Below are 26,697 nucleotides of genomic sequence, written 5' to 3' on the forward strand. Positions count from 1 at the left end.
TACTCATCAGCAGACCCGCTCCCTCCTTCCCTGCAGCTCTCTTGCTGGCCTCTCTTGGCCCTCTTCCTGCTCCCACCTGCAGGGCTAAAAACCTTGGAGTCATCTTCGACTCCACACTCTCCTTCTCTCCTCACATCTCCTACGTCTCTAAGAAGGCCCACTACCAGCTGCACCTCCTCAGAGGTATCCTTCGTTTCCTCTCCTTCCCCCAGAAGCTCACTGTCTCCAGAGCCCTGGTTCTCTCTATGCTGGACTATTGTAACAGCCTCTATCTAAATCTGCCTGCCTCTACTCTCCGCCATCTTCAACATATCCAGAACAGGACTGCAAGACTTGTCCTTGGCCTCAAGCCCAGGGATCGTATCTCTCCTGGACTGAAATCTCTCAACTCTTTCCCAGTGGCTGTGATGATCAAGTTCCAAACCCTCTGCATTGTCCACAAGGCCTTCTGGGGTCTGGGGCCGAAACACCTTCAACTCTCTCTTCCTAAATATCTTCCTTCTCGAGCTCTTCGCTCATCCGCATCCAACTCCCTCACGGTCAGTTGCTTCTCCAAGCAACGAGTTGGTGGTACATCTTTCTCTTTGGCAGGGGCCTCCCTCTGGAACATCCTTCCTGCCTCCCTGAAACTTGAGGAGAACCCTCTCGGGTTCCAGAAGCACCTCAAAACCTTCCTTTTTGCCTCTTCTTTCTCTCCCTCTCTCCCCTGCTAAATTCCTGTCAGAAACAGTAGTGGTTACCTGGCCACCCTTTCTCATTCTCGGGCCCAGGCACCGCCAGTTGCCCACCTGCACGGCCTACCTGGCAACCCCTGCACCCTGCAAATGTTTTTCTGCATCCCTACTGTCCCCCTACCAGCACTTATGTCTGCACTTAACTTGCACTTGCCACCAGTGGCCGTTTTTATTTATCTTATTTATTCTACTATCCCTTGTACTGTACTTTCCCCTCTCCCTTCCCCACGCATTATCCCTTGTCCCCCTCCCCATGCACTTGCACAATCTGAATGATACCTGGCCTAGTAGGATCGTTGTTCTGTCTTCCCTTGTTCCACCTCCCTTGCCTCGTCGCGCCTTGAAACACTTGTGTATAGGCGCATTATAAATGCTATATCATATCATATCACTATGCCTGCAGCACACCATTAACATCCAATACTACTCATCTATCACAAAAACAACTTCCACACCCTTCAATCTGGTATATTCAACAGACATCTGTCACCAGCCACATCATCACTGTTATCCATGCCGTGGCACAGAATACAATGTGTTGCACATCCGAACAGAATACAATGTGTTGCACACCCCACCTCATATTTCTCCATCACTCCAAAATATTACAACATCTCACACACTAGAAAGGCCACACAATGACAACAGGCACAACAATATATTTTGTGAAGTGAATTAAATATATTCCCAAACCTCCATACAAGAATCCATATACACAAGTATTAGCAATGACAAACCACCATGCCTAATCCGTATAGCCATACACACATTTTATAACAAGCCAACTTAGCGTTTCTAACTAGGTTCTGCATATCACACATTACTGCTCTCTTCACATTTTCCAAAACCTATTTCCTAATAACATTTACTATAGTACTTCTGCATTTTCCTAAAAGTCCTTGCTGCTCGAGCAGCATTAAACTTGTAAATACTGCAAAACAAATAACTTTGCATTTTCTTTTCTTACTTTGTTGCTAATTGACATGACTCAAAAAAAGGATAGTTAGTATGTATTGACAATGAGATTCATGTGTCAACACTGTACTGGCACTAACTGGGAACTAACTTGGAACTGCAATAACGTACACACACATCTTGTTCATTTATGTATAGCGGCACACTCATCCATTCTACCAAGATCACAACACATTAACTTGACATTAAATTAATATTCTAAAGTTTTCAATCTACCCTATCCCAACACATATTTGCTAATAATATGTAATTTAGTAAATTAGCATTCGCCTACAAGTCGCTATGGCATCTCAAAGCAGCACGCCCTCAAAGAAAAGTGTTAATATACTTAACATGCGTTATGGCATCCGTGTATGCCCAACGTGGCACACTGCACTCTCTGGCATGTTACAATCACATTACATCACTTAATTCAACACAGTCACTTTCGGCAGGTAATCCCAGCAGATCATGCTTTCACTTTCCATGTGTGGGACCGAGCCTCGTCCTCCAGTTTTGCTTCCATCATCACTCATGCCTCAAGATAAAAACATCTCTAGTTCCTGTCTTCGGCGACATCTTCTTATGTTGATTTCATAATTTATTTCTCGTGAGTTGACAGGGACAGGGACAGAGCTCCAGTCTCTCCCACACCACCATCTTATGCTGAGCTCTTTACGCATATTACTGGTCCCAACACGTCTTCGTTTGTCACTCCTGATCCGCTACAATGCAAGACCTTCCTGCACGAGCATCCATACACCTGCACAGATGGCTGGTATATACACTCAGGGCTCACACATCGGGTCCCACTGCAAGCATTCCGTCCACAACTTCCAGGCCCTGCCACACTGTCCTATTCCTGTGACCGTCCTAAAGGAATGTACCTGAGGTGACCTCTTCATACATCTTTGTCAAATATATTTTCCAGCTGCACAGCTCGGGTTGCTGGCTCCATCCTTCAAATGTCCTGGGTGTCCCTCCTCCAGACTGTGTAGTTCTGCAGGGTACCCCGGGTAGCCAAAACTTCTAACACAACCTTTGTGCCTCACTCGTCCCTGTGTGCCATTTTACTCGGGGCAACATTTCCTTGCCAAGTCTTCTCTTTCTCATGCGGCCTACCTTGCTTAGGCATGCTGCCCTAGGTGAGGGGACATCACTTGTGGCCAGTGAGCCCTCACTTTTTGCATCCACTGCATGAGCTTACTTGGTGCCTCCTTCTTACAGCTTCATTGAACGCAAATTTGTTTCCAAGTCCTCCAGAAAGAGAAGCTTGTTGCCATTGTTGTTATGATACTCCAGGTCACTCCAGGTACATTGCAGGTAAGCTCCTTTAATATGGTTAGAGGGTGTGTCCATAAGTTACAAGAAGGGGACCCACTGGCTTCCACCACCCATCCTACATCTTCCCCAGGTGCAGAATTTAATTCAACCTCAACACTGCATTGGTTTGTCTGTCACAGAAGCTGACATCTGATCCACTCTGCGTCACAAGAGAGCAGAGGTTATAGAATAAGATACTGAAGTGGCAGAGCACGGATGTACATTTTGCTTTTGGCATGGAGTTTAATGAAAGGTGCTTTGGTTAGCAGAGATCAACCTTTCTGAGATGGATTACATGCCCCATTTTACATTTAATAATAACAAAACAAAAACATTCTAGAGCACCGGGCCCGGACGGGTTAAGCAACATAGACCTCAAAAAGAACGTAGAGGAATGGGCTAATTTCATCAGCATCCTAGTCAAGCAGTGCAGTCAAACAAGAGCCGTTCCAGTATCATGAACCAAAGCAGTGGTGGTGCCGATTTTCAAAAAAGGAAACAGGGAAGAACCGGATAACTATCACCCCATTGCATTGCTTGACATAATAGGAAAAATCTTTGCAGCACTCCTTCTAGGCCACTATATAACTGGGCCAGAACATCACCAGCCAATGACCCATTTCAAATGGGATTCTTAAAAAAGGAAAGCACCACAGTCAACATCTTAATGCTAAACCTCATGAAAGCAAAGGTCAAGCAAGGTTCCCCCACAGACTTCCTGGCATTTGTAGACCTATCTCAGGCCTTTTATAGAGTGGACAGGCAAATACTGTGGGCCAAAATGGAAAAATGGAAATTCCCGAGAGAAGTGCTTGACCCAGTGATGGCCTCCACACGAACACAAAGTTAAGAGTGCGTCTGAATAATCAAGGCCTCCTATCTAGAGAGATATCCTCAGAACGCAGAGTGAAGCAGGGCTGCCCTTTGGCCCCAGCACTGTTCATTGCCTTTCTGGGGGACCTTAAAGAATCTTCCCGCCCGAGCTGCGAAACATCAAAATATCACGTCTACTGTATGCAGATGATCTGATTCTCTGAGATCAGACCCAAGTTGGCTTACAACTCCAACTCACCAACTTGGTTCGATACATGGAACACAACAACCTAAAAATAAACAAAACAAAAACCAAGATAATGATACTCGGAAAGTACCCCTCGACAAACAAGACAAGCCACAAGTGGTTTCTGGATAAAGTCAACATTGAAGTAGTATCGAACTTCAAATATTTAGGAGTGTTTATCGACCAGTCGGCGAACAAATCAAAGATGCAATCTGCATTATGGGAAAAAGCAAAAAACCTGGAAGCCCAAATGAAGACTATCGATAAAAAATATGACAAATTCTCAGTGACACCAGTGATATAGTTTTACAAAGGAAAAGTAGTTCCAATACTTACCTATGGGATGGGAGCAACCTTGAATATGCCAACAAAAATCTGGCGGAAACTAGAAGATTACCTATGGAAATCTGTACTGGGTTTACCAAATTCAGCTTCGATGGAGAGCATTAGGCGAGAGCTAGGTCTGCTTTCACTGGAAGCTACAGTACTGCAAAGTGCAATGCAACTGTTCAGGAATACCCTTCTAGATGACAATCTGCCAATTTACAAGATCATTGCGAGAGAAATAGCAAACCGCCACTTGACCATTCTAAATGTCAGGGTAGATAGGCTAAGAGAGAAGCTGGCCGAGATTGCATGCACCGAAGAGGACTTGAAAATAAACCCAGTAAGAGTAAAATCCAAAATGGAAGTTCAAGATTGGATTGACACCCTTTAGAAAGCTCAGGCAAATAAACTCACAAAGCACATCCCTCCAAGTTTTAACAGACTTAAAGTACCTCTGACCTACTGCAGTAAATTTCCGAATAAACAGCTAAGCAAAACAAATATGAGAGCACGCTTAAATCTGCTTCCAAAGCGTGAAATTCAAGCTATCAGGCTAAAATATAACACCAAAGAATGCAGACTATGTGGCCAGACAAATCAACCTGAAACAATAAGACATCTCCTGCTACAATGCCTCTTCATCTTCTTCTTGGCGTTTTGCTATGGCGTATTTGGTGTGCTATGTTTCCACTACGCTTTTGCTTCTAACTCTTTTCCTATTGGCTCTTTTAGCGCGACCTGCATCGTTCTTGTCAAAATTGCATACGCGATTATATACAAGTGAATAAAAAAAATAATAATAATAATAAAAAGGCATTTTAAACCCATGCCAGATGATAGTCCTTTACACATTCACAGCGATTGACTACTCAACAGGATGATGCAACTCCCACGAGTCCGAACCTCACACTCAGGAAGCAGCATCATTGCTATTGTCTCATGCAGCCAGCACACACACACCGGTAAATCATGCAGGCATGGAGACATGTACAATCACCAATAAACACTGTCTCACGATACCACGCAATCCTTTGAATTATTTGATGAAAATGTTGGTATACAAAAGTTTTTTAAAACTATTAGTTTGTATATCAAAGCACTGTGACACAGCTTTGCCGAGACTTTAATAGGAATGCTCTTACATAGTGATATATCTGAACTATGAATGCCATTTCTACATGATTTGATTCAGCTGTTACATCATTCTGGGACTTCAAATACATCTGCTTAGCATTTGTATACCTGGCAATTCCGAAGCACTTGGCGTTTTCATCAGCTTCCTGAAATCCAGTTAAAGCCGAAAAATACCACGAACACAAGTTAAATTGAGGTTTCAGTTATCAGAGGTTTCTAAGAAAATAATCACAAAGTGCGTTGGCTCAAAGAAATGGATTAAAAAAGGGAGACGCATTTATTGGTCTCTTCCTCCCACAAAATCTCTTGGTAAAGCTTTGCAAAACTGTTTCTTTGCAATTGGCTTTGGAGAGACATTCAGACGAATCGTCAATATTTGAGCTCAGGAATTCCGGTGAGACGCTTTGTGATCTAATAAGCTTCTCCGAGTTCCCATTTGCCATTTTATGGTAAATTCAAAGCCAGCAATCACCAACAAACGATGTTGTCATCTGTTCAACCCCTGACCATTATTTGCATTTATTAAACACCGTCGATGGAGGGTTCTGTTGCAAATGAATCCGAGCATTCCTGTTTTGTATTTAAGTTCGAGTTGATTTGTTATATTCAGAATTGTTCCTCAATTATTAACAGGGCCAGTTAATAAATAGAGCCAGCAGGCTAGGAAAAGCACTTTCAATTCCAGCTGCTAAGCCTTTGTTCAAACATAACCACAATGGACAGTCATGCATATTATTGGCATGCCGTGCAAGTAGATGAAAGCGCAATCACTCCCAGGTGGCCTGTCCTGCAGCATCACATATATTAAAATCTTCAGGTCTGCTCCGGAAGAACAGCCTCGCCATTAGCTTGCAGCTCTTGTACAGGCCAGACAATTTATTGTCAAGTGCTTGTCAGCAGGGGAAAAAAATGCCTTTCCTTGCATCTCTCAGTGGCACTGACATTTACTTAGAGTAATTCTAGCATGGATTGGCTGAGCATTCCTCAGACTGACAGACATGACATTTACTGCACCCAAACATTAACCAGCAGTGTGATGATAAGGCCCTTGATGCCCATGGAGTTGGAGAAATATCATTTCCAGACTAATGGGCAGACTATTTACCTTTTTTTCTGTAGAAATACATTTCAGATACAGTGCCTCGTGCTATTAACACCGCATGGATTGACATCAAGACTGCAGTTTCCTAGACTCTTACCATAAACTTTCCAATACTAACATAGGTCAGGCGAAGCAGTCATTTAGTTTGTAAAAGTGTTGTCCATCTTATGTACAATAGTTTAAGATCTTGAACTGAAGGTGGCACGACTTACATTCAAAGCTAATTTGTAAATATTATACAGTGTCTATTTTGTATCTGGCTCCCATTATATGCCATCCACAACGTGTTGATATTCAACATGCCACACTATCCCACTATGACTCACTGCAGAGGATTATGGAATACATGTGTGTGATATCACAGTATGGGAAACAGCCTTTTCTTTTAAAACCGGATGGCATAGAGAAATTGAGAGTCAACTGCATGAAACAGCAGCTCTATCTTATGCCACCCCTTTTCACCACCAGCCATGCTTATCGATTTGGACAGTGCAGGGAGTGGACATGTCACTCAGGAGGTCTCTCACAGGGACTATCCACATCATACTGGAATAGATGGGTAGCTTTCAAGCTGGAGTGTTTTCGACCTCAGGGTTCTGAGTTACACCCTAAAGAGTTCCAAAGTCATTCTTCCTGTCCATCAGAAGTCATTCTGATCAAATAGGTGGAATATATACTTCTATAACATATGAATCTGAGAGGCCTTTCCAATCAAAGTTTTTCACTTGTTATAGTTGAAGTTTTTCCAAGATGGCTTTCTGCTACTCATCTACACAATCCTACAGGACCAAATGAGAGGTACTTGCAAGTGGTGAATTTCGAAGCTCAAAGTTCTAGTAACATTGATCATACATGATAAATTGTAAAGATTCAAAAAGATATATGTTCAGGGGTTATGAGAGCGCTCTGTGCAATATTTAGAACAGGTATTATAACATGATCCATTTAAACGTATGCAGAGGTAATAACTTTAGCCAAAACTGTAATTGAGGATGCAAAGCAATTATACAAAGAAGTGTAATTCATTTTGGTACCACAATAGGGAGGGAGCGGGAGTGCGGCTAGAGGAGCAGAGAAAAGGCTGAACAGCAGAAAATGGGAACACATTTCATCTGCAGATAATTACAAAAGAGTATGGGATCCCCTCTACTGAGAACGAACATGCGTCAAATACCCTGTTCTATGGAATGTCCTCCACCCAGGAGGGTCTACAACCACTTTCTAGCTCACTACACCCTTCACAGAGAAGAAATAGCCATTTGCATATCAGTCTTTGTACCACCCCAAGAACAGTCAGTAGATAATGTCTACATTCATGGGCAGCTGTCTGACTGCCCAACATTTCAGATGTTCGAATTAAGCTCTGCAGTACCTGCTCCCGGGCCGTACTAGGAGTTCTGGAATCTAAAAGAATGAGTTAAGGGTCCAAACAATGTGAGGGCATTAAGCAGGATTTGCGGGCCAACAACTCATGGTACAGCCATTGGGCAGGTTTTCTAAAAGCCACTTAGATCCTGAGACTCTGGAGCTCATTTTGCCCCTAAGTGTAATTTGATGGCAGGGAGCCATTACATTTGCTCTGCAATGAAAATGGCTACCTGCTGCCATATCTTTGTCAATGCATGCCAGTCAGTGTTTACCTTTAATTGTGAGCACTGTAAGCATGGCAATTGGCAAACACAATTGTAATTAAACCCTGCCTCACATGCCAACATGTCAGGCATGGTTTAATTGTGCACAGTGCTGCCATGCAACCAAGGCATGCAGCATGTACAATGGATCCCTATTGGGTCTGTTTGCTTTCTGCTGGAGCATAAGACAGGCAGACTCCATAAGGATCTCCAGAATGTTCACCGACATGAAAATCCATGGCAGAGAGGAACAAAGGTGACAGAAAAGCAAGTTGTGTTCTGCCCCTCCTCTCCACCATACAAATGGTTAAAAAGAAGCTATGGGATCAATGCATCTTCCATTGACATTATGGCTGATACTAAAATGAGCTTATATGTATATTATAGTGCAGCAGTCGCCCAACTATAGTGAAAGTGAGTATCAAGTTCAATAGGAAACCTGAACATTGAACTGCTAAACACATTTGACTTGCATGACGGATTTGGCTGATATTTTGCAAACAAAATGTTTGTCACGGCACTCCCCCCAGACTGCATATTTTTGGAAACATTTGTTAAAAATGAAAAAGATAAGGAAGCAAAAAAAATGCTGTTTTTAGCATACTCCTATTCATTTTCCAAAAGAGAAAAAAGTCAAAATATCTGCAGAGTGCACACTAAAATCTGCTGGACTGATTTGGGCCAGGTGAGAAACAAATTGGGCACAAAGCATTGACTTGATTTCTGGGACGAGTCTGGGGTTATTCGTTCAATTAGTTGTTAAAATATTTGACCCTTCACCAAATATCATTTGTGATGTCATCTTTGATGTCCTGGGTGTTAGTGTTAGCAGTGCACGGTGGCGCGAGTTATGGTTGCTTATCTTACCATAACTGCCGAATTTCAGAGGTTTTTCGGTTTTACTTTGAACCATAACGTCCCTTTAACAAAGTTTTTTTACTGAATTTCATAGGTTTTTAGTAGCGAAACCTAACCATAATATCCCTGACTTTAAATACATGTAACATAGAACATACTGAACCCCTAGCTAGTGATTTCGATGTCCGCGGACTACCGCCATGTCCGCGGACATATCGAAAATCTGAGCATGGTGAATGTAAATTTAAATAGTGTGCCCCATTTCCCCTTTGAGGTTGGCTCTGAAAAGAGCTGTATTTTTTGTTTTTTTTGCAGATGCTTGACAGACACCTGTTATTTTGTATTTTCTTTCTTTTTTTTCTTACTTTACTCCTAAAATCTTCACATAACCTTCTCCAAAGCAACCCTTACATTCCAAAACAGCATGGCATTTCCCATAAAAGATAAGGAAATGCCATCTTCTTTAAAATAAACAGCATTACTGGAATCAATATTCTCATTATTACAGAAGAATATACCAACTCTAAGCATGAAGGCACACATGCCTCGGTTGATTACACACCTAGCATTATTTTGCTGAGGACAAAAAAATGAACTATTGTCCCATATTGCCCTAGGTAGTAATCCAGAAAAAAATACTTTGGCATTTGGAAGGATGTTCATTACTGCTTGAACCACGTGTTCCAAATCTGCCAACAAAGTAGGGGCACTGACATAGCCCAAATGGAAAGCACCATAGTGCAAAACTACCACATGGGGACTGTTGATTCTGTCCATATCTTCACAAACCTGTACAATTCCCTGTACATTGCAATCAGGCACAGTGCTCCACACGACCTCCATTCCTTTAACATCACGCACCACACCGTCCAATCAGCGAACACGTCAATCAGGGCACTGTCCGCGGAGCGAACAGAGAAGTCCATCCGCGAAGTGAACAGAGATATCACTAATTTTTTTGCCTTACATTTTGGTCATTTTTTAAAAAACTACTGGACGGATTTACACCAAATTTGCAAAAGCACGCTTTCGGGACTAAGCCCCCGCTCCTGCCGCATATTTGGTGTAAATCCGTCAAGCGGTTTGGGCTGTAGGCATGCGCAAAGTTTTTTCCCCATTATGTCTAGGGGAAAAACCAAAAGTTTTGGGACCCCCCCTATAACATTGCCCCCCCCGGACCAAACCTCTCCAAACTTTTCAGAAAATTCAGAGTGGGCCATATACTTTTTTTGCAAAGTTTGGTGAGGATTCGTCCAGAGGGAGCAAAGTTATAAGCCACCCAAAAAATGCTCTTCCTATGGAAACACCAACTTAACCATAACTACATGGACGCCACATTGTTAAGGAGACGTTATGGTTAAGTTGCACTAATAAAAACCTTTGAAATTCACTGAAAAAATCTCTGTTAAAGGGACGTTATGGTTAAGTTGCACTAATAACATCCTTTGAAATTCAGTAAAAAACGTTGTTAAAAGGATGTTATGGTTACAAGTAAAATCGAAAAAACCCTGAAATTCGCCAGTTATGGTAAGCTAAGCAACCATAACTTGTGCCACCACTGTGCACTGCTAAGACTAACACCCAGGCCATCAAAGATGACATCACAAATATCATTGGAAAAGAAAAGAAAAGAAGGGGGACACATGTTGAGTGCGTGCCTCTGACGACAAGGAAAACGTTTTAATTCTGAGCAATGTTTCCCGTTATCACGCAATCGGTGGACCACCACTCTACCACAGGAAATTCAATTCTTGGAAATGATTACTGTGAAATTATCATGGGAATAAGGAGGTTGAAAATAAAAAGGTGCATCATCTGCAGTTTCAACATCTACTGGGCAGGGGGCAATGGGTGTTTTCAAACAAATGTATGGTGTGACATGGCCAGTGGCCATGGTTATTGGGTCCCATGGAAGAAGGCCATAGATAGTGAGACCTCATGAAACAATGCAACATGTTTGGCCATGGCTAGTGGGCCCAAAATAAAGTTATTGGTACAACATGTGCAGTGGCCAAGGCAGATGTCCATGGCTAGTGGGACCTGAAGAAACAAAGGTATTGCAAAACCCTTTAAATTCAGTAAAAAAATATTTGTTCAGATTTAACGCAACAAATGCCCGAAATTCAGTGCTAGTATTTCACTTAAGTCCACCTCTGAGATGAAAATGGATCACGCAAACCAAACAGTGATTCATTAGGCTTGTCTAACTTTGAGTCAACTAGTTGTTGCCAAATGTGTCTTTTGTTGGCGCACCATTAACGAGTGCAATCAAAGATTGATCTATTGGTTGTTGTACTCCTAGAGTTTGCACATTTTATGTTGGATCTAATGGCAAATATACAACTTTGCCACAGATGCCCTTTAGTAACTTTGATGGAGGTAATTTGACAGAAGGCATATTATAGCTTGAAATGGGTGCACTGTTTGTATTATAGTGCTCTCATACAAGTTAAGCTGTTGGAGAGCTTTTGGAAGTGGAAATATTAGTGATAGCACGTGGTGGCATTTGGTTATTTTCAAACTTTGTGTTACAGAACTTTCACACTGTTGAGGGGTCAGTTATTTTGTATGTACTTTCTGCTGTTAGATTTAAAGCTAATTGGAACCATTGGGATTATTCACTGTCTTCTATTTTATAGTGTAGACCTACAATTTTTGTGCTCTTTTTATAAAACGTTCTGCGACAACCAACACATATTTGGTTTGGTATTTCAGCAGAACTGTTTTGAAATGTAGCTATTTCTTTCGTATATGTCTTTATTAGGACGTTGGTGTTCATGAGGTATTTGGTATATGGCACATGACACCTGCAGACTACAGCCCGTAGCACAAGGGCAGCCCTTCTACCCTTTGCACTATCATGTTCTCAACACTACCTCATTGACTGCTTTCAAAGTGTTACACATCCATACACCAATCACATCCAAAAACTCTACACCTAACCCTGTCATCTCACTTCAACACTTCAGATGTATACTTGAACTCTCAGAGTACATATCTCCTGTTAATTAAAGACAGATGCATCAAAACTACTGTGCAAAAGCCCAAGATATCTATTTCCAGATTCAACAAGATCTGCATCTAACAAAACATAGTACAGGTAAGCTTATAATAAAAAAATAAAAAATAAATGTTTTCTTGAACTCTTTCACAAATATATATATATATAGAGAGAGTGCCTGCTATTTAGCATTCTGGAATAAGCTTCTCAACAAGCATATTCTCTTGTTTAACCACTCTAGCAAATGCCATGCAGTGCTGCATTCATCTTCTGCTCACATGAAGCAGCAAACAATTAGAATGTTCTGCATTTCAAAATGTTTCTTTTTACAAGCATTGTGATAAAAGAATAAAAATGTATATGTGCATGTACAGCAGCACTGTGCCACTTTTCCATAAAATAAGGGAAAACCAGATAAAATAGGCCTGTAGACAAGTTTAATATGTTGCCAGCAATTACATACATCCCAATAGCACCCAATATCACCCATTCCAATGAATAGGTGCTTCTTAAATTTTTCTTTTTTCCTTTACATTCTGTCACTTTCATTTGACTTCGCTTATTATTATAAAACTGAAATTACAAGTCCCAGAATGCAAAGAAAAAAACACTACTGAACTACACGATTCGAAACTGTGAATTGTATATCAAATAAACCTATATAATGCTGTGCTTTTCAAAATACTTTTTGGGAAGCCTTTTTAAGAAAGTAAACAAAATACATATGCATTCCAAGCAGCACTGCGTCACTTTTTCATAAAAGAAAGTAAAAGCAGAACAAATTGATTTGTACACCATTTGCAAGTGGCACTCAGTGTGTGCCAGTTTAATATATGAACAGCTCATGTATACTTTCTAACATAACCCATTCCAAACTTCAGCTGTGTATGCAGTCCTGTTTATTTCTCTACATTATGTGACTTGTACTCCAACTTTCACAATGGTAAAAGTGGAACTACAAGTCCCATAATGCAAACAAAAACTCTAGGACTACATAAACACCTACAGATTAGAATGCATCACGTTGGCAAGTATGCATACTGCCATTAATAAGTGTACTACACCTCTTTTCCATCAACTGTTCATATGTTTTACACAATGTTACAGAGCTTGTACAAATGCACGTACATATTTCTTAAATTTCATGAAAATGCACCTAATAGCAACCATTTTAACCATCCACAAATTGTATTAACATGTTTCCCACCACTCCTCCTTCCATTGTAAATATGAACCTTGCTTCCTAACAGTGCTTCACCATTACCACATATCCTCATTAACTTTCTTTTACAATTACAGGAAAGTAGCACATCACTGCAATCAACAACTGAAAATATGAATACCCTTTGCAACCGACAAAGTAAGTACATTAATGTACCAGGTATCTGTATGTAGAAATAGCAGCACCGTTTCACTGTATATATAACCCCAGACTATTCTTTTCAATCCAACATTTCTTTCCCTCTAGCCCATTATATTCCACCATTCAGACTCCTACTATTCACATCTACACACCACCATTGCAACACTAACTCTGTTCCTCAAAATAGCACAATCACTGTACAGATTCCTTTACACCACCACTGCCTTCCTCACTAACCCAGCACCATCACACCTCTCTACACTTGTATTCTCAGAACCTTCCCAGCCAGGCCTAATATATCACATCACAATCAAACAGCACTCTATTTATCTCTACAATCATACCCATACACCCATACACCATACATGCATATACATTGCACAACTTTCCAATACCACCTTTCTCTTTTCCCAACAGACACAACAAAATGCCTACTAAACAGCAAATCCATAGAAAATAAAGAAAAAGTAGAGCAGATAAGACTAAAAGTACACCACTTAGTCATTCACCTCTAAAACAATTTATAGAACACATTACAACAAAAAAGCTAGTAAACTCACTCAACAAAAATAAACCAACCACGACTAAAGAAGGTAAGGCCCATCTTACAAAAACAAAAAGTAAATATTTTTGTACAAAGAAAAGCAGGCCTACTAACAAACACAATCCTTCATCTACCAGTGTTAACATAGTCAGGGTAAAGCTATCCACCCAAAATATGTTACAAAATAATTTCCACCGCAGGGCTCTTCACAATCTTATAAAAACATAGTAATTGTAAAGTAATCCCCAAAAAATATGTTACAAAATAATTTTGATCATAGGGCTCGTCACAATCCTATAAAAACATCTGAAAAGTCTTGATTTTCCCTGAAAAACTACTGCAGAAGAGTAATCCTGCAAGCTCTAATTGACAGCACTTTTCTACTGGAGAGAACATTGTTTATATTGATTTTAAACAGAATGAAACCACTAACTAAATTAATCAATAAATGACAACACATACTTCTAAACATGCACAGTGTCAATATTGAGACCTTTTCAAATGTCTGTGATGGTGAATGGATTCACACAACAGAAGCACAGAACCATACTTCAATGAAGAAGCTTATAAACAAAAACAACTCAAATAAATTGTCATAGACAATAGTGGCTGAGGGTATGAAATGGTGCAACAAACCATTATGGCAAAAGAAACCCTTAAAGAAAAAAAGATCCCCAACACACTTCGAACAAATGCTCATTTCACCCAAACAAATCGTCCAGTGTACAAATGTACATGCAGCTCAGTGTGTAATGTATGCCATCAATCCTTTAAATCTTTACAACGATTCCTCAATCACTATGTAAAACTAAAAGACAAAAGTAAAATGAAAATGTTACATACCATAGACTACTGTCCAGTGCGCAGCCACACTGGTCATGTCTTTTGTTACAGTTCCTGATAATATTTCTGCTTCTCCATAGTCTCTACTTCATCAAATTTCTTTCCTTCCTCATAGTCCTTCTTCTTAATTACAGTCCTTGTCTATCAGAAACCTGCATCTGTGTCAATATTTCTCCTTCATAAATCTGTCGCACAGTCCTTCTCCTCTGGCACAGTTCTTGTACGTTGTCATTCCTTCTGCTTCATCACAGTCCTTTTCTTCACAGCACCTCAATGTATCAGTCCTTCATTACAGCCTTTCGCCTTCATCACAGACTTCAATCAAGTAATTTTTTCTTTGTCATAATTATTTCATTTCTTATTTTACCTTCTTCATCCAGTTTTCTCCTTCATCATAATGCATCACAATTCCCCTCTTTCAACATAGACCTTCTTCTTCATCACCGTCCTTCTCCTTCTTTAGAGAAGTGTTCTTCATCACAGACCTTCTCCATCACCAAATACATTCATCACTGTCTGTCTCCTTTCTTACAGGCCTTCTTCTTTGCATTGGCCCTTCTTTGTTTTCAGCCACTATCCTTCATCACAGTCCTACTTTGACATAGTCCTCCATAATCACAATCTTTCACCTTCATCACAATCCTCTATGATTGCAGACTTTCTCCATTAGGTTATTTTGCTTTGTTGTATTCATTCATCCCATTCCCTCTCCTTAATCACAGTCCTTTCTCAGAGTCCTCCTTAATAATATATATTCTCCTCCATCACAGTCCTTTCCCTCCATCACATTTTTTGCACTTTATGGGCCTTCCCTTTTCGTCAGTCCATTTCCTACATCACAGTCTTTTTTCTTCGTTAGACATGTGTACTCCTGTGTCGCAGTCCTTCAATTTTGTTCTCATTCTCCTTATCACAGGGCTTTTCCTCCATCACAATCCTCCATTACAGTCTTTCTCCTTCGTGACATCATTTCTTTATCACATAAATCTCATTTGCTTCAGCCATTCTTTAAAATTCTTGTCCCTTGTCATAGTTCATTTTGATGGCCCACCTTCTCTGTAGTCCGTCTCCATCAGCACTCCTTCTTGATGTTTTCAATACTGCTTCCTCATAATCAAACTAATTCAACACAGACATTCAATTTCAATACTGTCCTTCACTTTCACCATGATCATTCTGCCTAACACTATCTTTTAATGTTTTTCTTACTTCTTCTCCCTAATCACAGTCTTTTTACTTCACTGCAGTCCTCTCCTTTATCACCGTCCTTCACCTTCATGATAGTCCTTCTCTTTGGTCACTGCCCTTCCTCCCAGACCTTCTCTATTGTCACAGTAATTCTTATTAATCACAGCTCTTCTTCATCAGACCTCCAACAGAGTCCTTCTCCTTTATCAATCCACAATCTTATTTGTTGTATTCGTGTTTACAGTTTATGAACAATTTACCACTATGTATTACAGCTACAGACACTATTCAGAGATAGCACATCCAAGAGCATAGATCTAAAAAGGAGAACACACTTAGTTACCAATTGAAAACAATACAAATGATTGAAGCAATTACTTAACATGCACAGTGTCTCCTAAAAGATCATAAAGCTTAACTAAAAAATGCAAAAGAACAGTGATTAGCCAAGTCAAATTCCCACTCATGAATCTTTCCCAAACACTCTGAGAAGTCAATGCTTCATACTTATTTAATAAGTCATGACATTACCTCCTTCCTCTCTGGTGGACACCAGGCTGTCCAGATTAACTTGTTGTGTTCTAACTGACTTCAGGCCTCCTGCAGAATCCCCTAAGGTTTCATCCTCTCACACAACCTTTTTAACCTTTACATGGAGTCTCTGGACACTCTCGTCAAAGATCCCAATATAGCCATCCACCCATACAAAAGAAAATACACTGCACCTAGAACAGTGGTATTCAACCTTTTTGGACCCCTCAGTGCGGGAGTGTGGCAGGGTGAGCAGGTACCTGGGCCCTGAGGACAGAGGGTGGCCAGGTGCATGGTACCAAAGAAGAACAGAATCAACAGGGAAGAGGGGGGGTAGTGAAAGCAGAGGCAAAGAGGAAGGTCTTGAGGTGCTTCCTGACCGGAGTTGGTTCTCCTCAATTTTTAGAGTGGCAGGGAGTCTGTTCCAGAGGGAGGCCCCAGCCAAAGACAGAGATCTGCCCCAGCTTGTTTCTTTGAAAAACGGCTGATCCTGAGGGAGTTAGAGGTAGAGGAGCGGAGTGCTTGAGAGGGGGGGTATTTGCAGAGGGATAGCTGAAGCTATGTTGTACTCCAGCCCCGGAAAGCCTTGGGGACAATGCAGAGGGTTTTGAATTTAATCCTTGCAACTAGGAGCCGATGGAGAGATTTCAGGGCTGGAGAGACACGATCCCAGGGCTTGAGGCCAAGGACAAGTCTTGCAGTCCTGCTCTGGATAAGTTGTAAAGAGAGAGAGGCAGGTACATTTAAAAAGAGGTTGTTGCAGAATTCCAACCTAGAGAGAACCAGAGCTTGGGAGAAAGTGAACTTCTGCGGGAAGGAGAGGAAAGGCAGAGTACCTCTGGAGGTGCAGTAGGATGTTTAACTTTTTTGATACATCAGCGATGTGGGCAGAGAAGGAAAGTGTAGAATCAAAGGTGACCCGAGGTTCTTAGCCTTGCAGGTGGGGATTGGAGGAGGGCCAAAGGAGGCCGGCCAGATAGTGAGGGGAAAGGATGGGGATGTTATGCTGTTGAGGAGGATCTCAGTCTTGCTGGCATTCAGACAAAGATACTTGGCGGCACACCAATGTTGAATGGCAGTTAGGCATTCAGAGATGAGAGAGGTGGAGGAGGTGGCTGAGGGCAGCCTGGAAATGAGTTGATAGTCATCTGCATAGCACTGGAAGTTTGAGCAGATAATGGCAATGCAGTGGGTGATAGTTGCCAGGTATTGGTTGAAAAGCCAGGGCAAGAGCTTAGACCCCTTCTTGAACACCACAGGTGGAGAGGAAGATAGATGATAGGAAGTACCATGTTGGACTTGGGAGGGTTTATCAGAGAGGAAAGAGGCCTGCAAAGCCAGGGCCTGATCAGTGATACCCAGGTTATCACGGAGACGGTTTAGCAGGATGGTATGGTTGAACGCCTTGAAAGCAGAGGAGAGATCAAGAAGGATGAGAACAGAGGGAATGCTAGAGTCAAGGTTGGAGAGCAGATCCTAACAGATGTTTAGGAGAGCAGTTTCTGTGCTTCTGCTGGCTCTGAAGCCAGACTGATGGTCATGGAGACAGCCAACAGTACCGGAATGAAGGTTAAGCTGAGAGATGGCCAGCATTTCCAGGAGTTTGCCCAGAAAGGGATAAATGGAAATTGGGTGATAGTTGGCTGGACATGAAGGATCAGTTGTGAATTTCTTGAGAAGAGGATGCACAAAGGAGTGCTTAGGAGGGGAGGGGAAGGATCCTGAGGCAAAGGAGTGGTTGCAGAAATCGGCAAGGACCAGAGTGAGGGCCGGAACTACCCCTCGCACATACAGACATCTAATTCTCCAGCCAGCATTTCCAATGAACTATGCAAGGCTGTTGAAGCAAAACATCCCCAGCGTTGCATGGCTCAGTGAGGAAGTGTGGCTGGGGAACTGAACTGTTTAAGGGAAACAGTTTTTCCCTTTGATAGCTCAGCCATCGCAGGAGCGCTCCCTCAGCTGCAAGAAGCAGCTGAGGGAGCGCTCAGTGTTGCACTGGGCTGGCTCCTCGGCTCCTCAATAATGAGTGAGGGGGCCACTGGATCAACTCCCCCCTCACCCATTAGGAATGAGCCGCCCCTTTTCAGGGCTCCCGCTGCCCTGCTTTTTCTTTCCTCTAAATTAAAAACATTTTGAAAACCTCTGGCCTAGAAGGCTTTGATCCACAATTTTCAGACTCAGCAAAATCCTTAGGCTTTACCAGTGAGAGCAGGCTGTCACACAGCCAGGAAGGCCCAAATAGCCTGACTCATAATTTCAACCCTTCAAAAATCAAACAATCCATCCAACCAAAGGACTTCCGGAACCCTTGTGGTCTTGCACATTGGTGGAGGAAATGCTCTCCTCACTGGGCTCTCAGCTGCTTCCAATTTGGCCAAATCACCACATTCTAAATGAACTACATTGGCTTCTACTCCAAGCCAAGATACTGTTCAAAACTGCATGTATGATTTACAGGGATAGACTTTTGTTGAACCTCGGAACCCCAGTGGCAGATAATCATAATGTATTCCCACCCGTGGCCCAAACTTTGTTTTATTATCCAAGTGGATGCACAGGTAGTCAAAGTGTGATATTATCTCTAAACATGTACTACTTGCAAAATGATACAATTGTGAATGAAGTAATTACAAACGGCACCCAGTAGTTTATCAATTGCTATTTCACAGTTCACAGCATCACATGCAAATAACACAAGTGGAAAGAAGTCACCTCCATCTGTATGCACACACAGTTGCTGACTAACTAGAAACTCTGCAAAATCGTTCTGGGGCAGACAAAATAAGGTGGGATCCAACACACACCCCTGTCTGACACCCTTCCCAACAGAAACATGTCCAGTCAGTTCTCAATTTCACCTGTACTTACCCTTTCTACATTACCATCATGCAGCACCTTTGGTATCACCGCTTACCCTTACCTAACCGATGACTCCCTTAACAACTCACAATTCATGGAGTCAAAAGATATTTTCAGATCTACACTTATCATCAGCAATCATACTTTATTTGGCGTTAGCCATAAAGTCAAAACAATTATACAGAACTTACAAATTCATCAACATTTCATAAATAGCAGACAAAATACATATGTAAAAAAAGAAAGAATATAAAAGGCTTAGAGGATGACTGTTCAAAGATATCATGAATGTCCAAAAGGAGGGATGCCTCAACACAGTAATGCGATATATACAAATTAATCAATATTTCATAAGATGACAGATAAAATGCATATGTTAAAAAGGAGAAATATAAAATGTCTTGGTAGATGACTATTCAGCAATGTCTATAGTGCCCAAAGGGAGAGATACCTCACATCCCCTTATTTAAAATAATTTACAGCATCAAATGTGCTGCTTACATCTTTAAACAAAGTTATATCTCATGGGGGAGAATAAGATAAATCATGCAGCCTTATGCTTCCTTAGCGGCCCAAATCAGTTAGCATAGCTTATTAACAAATGCAATTTTGCATACCATGCCCGCTGTAGGTACATTGCCTGGGCATGTTTTGTGAATCTTTACAATAATCCAATGCTTCAGCTATAGTGTGTACCCATCCTACTCTTAGCAGAGGATTTATTTATTGTTGTCTCAATGCACTGATATTAGGATACAAAAACAATGTATGCCATGGTTTCCTTCTCATATAGACATGTAGGGCAAATGCCTGAGCCTTCTAAACCCCATGAACCTGTAAATGAGGCCCACCTAAAGGCCAGATATAGTGCTTGTGCAAAGGACAGGCTGATATTATCAAGAAACCCTTCATATTCAAAATCTCCCTTAATAGCTCAATAACATTGTTAAGACGGATTTCTGAACTCTGTCCTGGTGGCGCAGAAGTTCAGAAGGCCAACCTAATTACTTGGAACAGGGTAACCTCTGGATGAGTCAGACCAATCAAGGTAGCGATCGCGGCGGTCAAGACTAGGTCTCAAGAGGGGTGAGGGTGACTGAAAGCTCGCAATGAGCACACAAAGCAAGATCACTTACAAACTACTCCAAACAGTTGTTATATTAAAAATATATACACATTTATTCCAAGGCCTTTAAAACAATGACCGTAGCGAGAAAATAACAATATAACGATAGTAAACCAACACATACCATATCAACACAATATATATACAAATACGACAGTCTCAAGCGTTAGATGCACGAAATGGGTAGTCCACCTAAAAGGGAAGGAAGACAGGCAGTGCGAAATAATGCTTAGACCCAGTTCCCCTTCAGAGGCACCTAACTAGATGGAAGTCTGAGCCCTGCGAAGAGTGGAGCCTTGTGCTCAAAAGTACCTGCACGCGCTGGTGCCAACGGGCAAAAGGAGAAGCTCTTCGAGGGAAATCAGGCAGTTCAGTTTAGTGCACAAAAGAAGAAGAACAAGTTCCGCGACTCAAGCGCAGCCTCCACAGTGGGCAGAAGCAGAGCGCGAGTACGGAAAAGGGTGCTGTTTGACACAGCGGGGAAAAGCAATGGGCTCCTGCAGGAGGGCGACCAGATCCCAGCTATGCTACTCACCGGTCCCCGATGCAAGCAGACCCAGGCTTCTCCGCGTCAGTTTCAGCAGCTTGCAGGTTCAGAAGAGCAGGGAACGCCTCGTCGTCGTGTTGAGTAAAAAGACGTCCCAATCGAAGAAACCCGCACAGTTTGTTACCACAGCAGGGCAACGGAGCGGCCATGTGTATCTGAGCCAAATGTACACTACTCACTTCAGACCTGGGAACGCCAAGTGTACGAAGTGTGTGAGAGTGACAAGGACTCGAAATACTACACAACCTGGCGGCGGTTACAGAGCAAGTCTCCCGTGTAAGCTGGTCAGTCAGCTGGATGGCCCAGAGACGCTTCCGAAGGCTTACTGGCAGGAGATGGTGAAGATGCCGAGAATAGCTGTTCCCGCTATTCCAAGGGTCGAAGTACCAGTACAGGCCTTCTGGTTCGATCAAAGGTGAAAAGGGTTTCACAAGGCGACAGCAGTGCAGAGGAGAAGTTCTTCAGCGGGTCACCAGCGATTCCTCAGTCCTGCCTCTTGCTTGCAGGATACTTGGCTCCTGTATTCCTTCGTTCGTGAGAACTCAGGAGATCGACATGGTAGTGGTGTTTCCAGCCCCCTTTTATCCACGGTTCCCTTCGCGCCAAAACGGAGGGGACCCAATGGGAGATCCGCTCATCAACACTCACACCATTCGTTGACCAATCACGGACCACGGTGGTCCCAGGCATTCACACCACCCTAGACTCTCTGGCACCCAGGATGTGTATTGGGACCAGACATCCCAGCCCACATCCTGGAGGCACACACAAGACATGTAGAAGCCCGCAAAAGCATCCGTGTTTCGCGGGAAAGTACATGCCCAAATAAGGAAGGCCCGGGTCGGCTCGACCTGGGGAAGGTGAAGGGAGCAAGACGGTCAGCGGACAGGACAAAGGAGCCTCGTGGTCTGGCCATTTTGCGAGCCAGGCCACCATTTTGGGTTAAGCGCGAGAAACGCGCTTAGAACGCCAAAAGGAGCTCAAAACACAAGAAACGATCGCTGCCACCATTCCCGTCCCTGAATCACTTGCACCGATCAGATACAATCCTAAACGAGTATCTAGGGCCTGTAGAAGGCTAGAGACCCAAGAGAGCTGTAACTTAGCTTACAGTGCCCTCTTGTGTCATGTTGCACGAAAGCCGCAACATGATAAAAGAAACTACGGGAAACAGCATTCCCCGGTACTGACTGTCTTAAGGGCATGTCAGTTTCCCCGTAAGAAAGGAGCGGAAGCCCAGAGGAGTGCGGCAGAAGGCTGCACTTCTCTGGCAAAGTCAAGAACAAGGTGAAAAACAACAGCAAAAAGTTTAGGGGTTGCCACATGGAAGGAAAATTACCTACAATTACGAAATCTTTCCTAACACTCGCCCCTCCCAGACTATGGACAGGGGGAACTAATCCACCCCTGGATGAGTCTCTTGTTCAGGTTGGTTAAACATTCTGGTCAACCCATCAGCATTGCTATGTTGGACACCTGGCCTATGCTCAATAGTGAAGTTGAAGCCTTGTAGACTTATGGACCACCTAAGCAACTTTGGATTCTCCCCCTTCATGTTCATTAGCCACTTTAAGGGCTTATGGTCAGTTTGCACAGTGAAGTCGGTCCCATAGAGGTAGGGCCTCAACTTCCTTAGGGCCCACACAACAGAGAAACATTCTTTCTCTACCGTGGACCATCTGAGCTCTCTGTCCTTAAGCTGGCGGCTAATAAAACCAATAGGGTGTGCCTCACCCTTCTCATCTACTTGCGATACTACAGCTCCTATCCCAGTGTCAGAGGCGTCCGTCTTCACGATAAAAGGTCTTTGATAATCAGGGGCCCTGAGGACAGGGGCCTGGCACAAGGAGTCTTTTAAGCCATTGAAGGCCTTCTCACACTCGTCGGTCCAAGTTACCTTCTTGGGTTTCTTCGGAGTGGTGAGGGCAGTCAGAGGGGCAGCTATGGTGCCATAGTCGGCCACGAAGCTTCGGTAATACCCCGTGAGTCCTAAGAAGGCTCTCACTTGGGTTTGTGTAGTGGGGGTAGGCCAGTCTTGTACTGCTTGTACTTTACTGGGAAGAGGCTGTATCCTCCCTCCACCTACTTCATGTCCAACGCAAACCACTGAGCCTTGTCCAATCTGGCATTTACTACCCTTTATGGTCAGGTGTGCTTTCTGAAGAGCCTGGAGCACAATCCCGAGGTGTTTCACATGGTCTTGCCAGGTGGCACTGAAAACTGCTATATCGTCCAGATATGCAAGACAGAATTCGTCCAACCCATTCAACACATGATTCACAAGCCTCTGGAAAGTGGCAGGTGCATTCTTCAACCCGAACAGCATTACCCGGAATTGGTAAAGGCCGTCTGGAGTAGAAAATGCTGTCTTCTCCTTGGCATGTGCTGCTAAAGCTATTTGCCAATAGCCAGCAGTGAGGTCAAACGTGCTGAGGTACTTGGAGGCACCCAAAGTATCAACCAGCTTATCTGTTCGAGGCAAGGGGTGTGCATCTGTCTTGGTGACAGCATTCAGAGCCCTGTAATCCACGCAGAACCTCAATTCAGAAGTGCCTGCCTTTGGAACCAAAACCACAGGGCTGGACCAAGGACTACTAGAGGGTTCAATCACCCCAAGGTCTAACATCTTGTTGACCTCGGTCTTAATATAAGACCGTACTTTGTCTGACATCCTGTACCCCCTACTTTTGGTAGGTACACTGTCTCCTGTGTGAATGTTATGTTTGCACCAAGGTGTCAAACCAGGCGACTGTGAAAACAGGGGGGAAAACTGCCTAAGCAAACTTTTCACCTAAGCCTGCTGATCAGAAGTCAGGTGAGGGGCCACTCGGACACCCTCAAAGGAGCTATCTGAAGGACCGCTTTGGAACAGGTCGGGGAGAGGTTCAGACTCCTCTTCCTCAACATCTGAAGCCAGTAGCAGTGCTGCGATTTCGACTCTTGGGACGAAAGCCTTCAGCCTATTCACGTGAAACACTTTTGGAGCCTGTCCAGGCCTTCCAAGGTCCACTAAATAGTTAACCTCACCCAGGGGCTCCACCACTGTATAAGGGCCTGACCATTTGTCCTGTAAAGCTCGAGGCCTTATGGGATTCATTATCAGGACTTGCTGACCAGGTGTAAAGTTGATGAGGGAAGCTTTCTGGTCGTACCAATGTTTCACCAGCGCTTGTCCTGCCTTCAATTTATCACTAGCCAAGCCCATCAGAAGTACCATCCGTTTTCTGAGCCCTAGCACATAATCAACTACGTTGGTAGTAACAGGGGGAGTGGGCATCTCCCATCCCTCTTTGACGATGGCTAAGGGTCCCCGTACGGGATGACCGAACAGAAGTTCGAAGGGGCTGAAGCCAACACTCTCCTGTGGTACCTCTCGGTAGGCAAACAGTAAGCATGGTAAAAGAAGATCCCATTTTCTTCTCTGAGGTTCCTCCAGAGCCCCAATCATGCTTTTTAACATACTGTTGAAACGTTCCACCAGACCATTGGTCTGGGGGTGGTACGCAGAAGAGAACTTGTAGGTGACCCCACATTCTTTCCACATAGCCTGCATATACTTTGACATAAAGTTGCTGCCACGATCTGACACAACTTCTTTAGGGAAGCCAACCCTAGTAAATATGCCAAGTAAAGCTTTTGCAACTGACTTGGCAGTTACAGTTTTCAATGGGATGGCCTCAGGATATCTGGTTGCATGGTCGACCAGCACCAGGATAAACCTATTGCCCGAGGATGTTTGCGGGTCAAGGGGACCAACGATGTCGATCCCTACCCTTTCAAATGGTACCCCCACAACTGGGAGCGGTACCAACGGAGCTTGGATTGTCGCGCCAACCTTACCAGACAACTGGCAGGAGGCACAACTCCTGCAGTGACTTTCTACTTGCACCCCCATCTTGGGCCAGTAGAAGTGCATGGATAACCTTTGCTTGGTCCTCTTCATACCAAGGTGACCAGCAAGGGGAACTTCATGCGCCAACTGCAGGAGGAAGGGCCTAACAGCAAGGGGAACCACCAACCTCCTATGGTCTCCTTCTGTAGACTCTGTGGGCTCACTATACAGGAGTCCACCTTCCCAATAAATCCTATGCGTCCCAGGAGGTTCACCCTCAAGCTGGGAGCAGGCCTGTCTCCTTAGGCCTTCCAGAGATGGGCACTCACGTTGGCCTTTACTGAATTCGTCCCTATCAGGACCTCCTTCAACTAACAAGTCTTTTAGTTCAGGATGATCGTTGGGGTCAAATACTTCAGGCATCGCCACCTCCTCATCAGGCCCGGGCGATTGACCAACTTCCTCCACCGCAGTGGTAGGCGAGCTCGGGGGAATATTCTCTTTCCCTCGTCTTGACTTTTCGACTCCTTTCGCCTTGGGTTTCCCCTTCGGTTGGGGCAGCGTATTGGTCTTGGCCAATGCTGCCCGTGCTTGAGACCGTGTGTAGGGTCTTTCGGCAGTGTCTCCTACGAGCCCTAAAGCTCTGAGATCATTACCTAACAAGACCTTTCCCGGGACGTTTCTCTGAATGCTCACTGGAATCCTGACTGCTGTACCATTTAAAGTAAGATTTACAGGTATTATTGGGAACATACGGAGTGGGCCGTTAGCCAACGTAGTGGGCCTCGGAGTAGCTCTGGCAACTTCCTCTGAGTCTACCAAGGTAGAATCCACTACAGTGCGACTGCAACCACTATCCCTAAGAGCTGGAATATCTACTCCATTGATCAGCACACTGTCTTTAAAGTAGTGCTTGGTATTATCCGGAATCCTAGCATAAGCCTCTGCGACTTTAGGCTCCCAGGAACCCAGGGAAACTAAAACTACCTCAGCCTCTATCCCGCTGGGAAATGAGTCTGAGGAGAAGGATGCTCCTGTAATCTCTTCTTCCTCGTAGGAGGAGAAGGCCAGATTAGCGGAGTGGACCCCCAAAGGTCTAACCTTACACCGGGGATCCCCCTTCACGTGGTCAGTTGCTCCACAAGCAAAACAAGATCCATTGGGTCTGTTTAATAGGGAGGCTTATTGTAACCAGAGTTCTGGTTCGGAGGCTGACCTCCACTACCCTGTGAGTTCTCTTGTGTCTTACCCTTATTTTTCTTTTTGTGGCCCTTATGAGAAGAAGATTTATCAGATGCTCCACCCCCCATATCTTTGGACTTTTTCCTTTCCTCCTGCTTACCAGGATGAGTTTTGTCTTTATGGGACACTCGATGTGACACCCATAAGTCGGCTGCAATGGCCAGCTTCTTAGGATCTTTCTCCTTCGAATCGGCCAAATGCTACTTAAGCTCCGGGAAAGAAGATGCAAAAATGTGTTCCAGCATGACAAGATTTATCATGCCTTCGAAGGTAGAAACCTTATAACCTTCGACCCAGCCAGTTAAGTTTTTCAAGGACTCAGTGACATAAGATACCCAAGTACCACCTTCCTTTTTCTTATACTCTCTGAAACGTTTCAAATATTGGGCCGGAGTCTTCCCAAATTTTAAAATGAGAGTTTGCTTTAACATTGCGAAATCAGCTCGCTCAGCCTTCAACATTTCCATAATGGCACTACAGCCAGAATGGGGCAGT

The sequence above is a fragment of the Ambystoma mexicanum genome, chromosome 5p, assembly GCF_040938575.1.
Source record: "Ambystoma mexicanum isolate Mex_15411 chromosome 5p, UKY_AmexF1_1, whole genome shotgun sequence".
In the NCBI taxonomy this organism is placed as follows: domain Eukaryota; kingdom Metazoa; phylum Chordata; class Amphibia; order Caudata; family Ambystomatidae; genus Ambystoma; species Ambystoma mexicanum.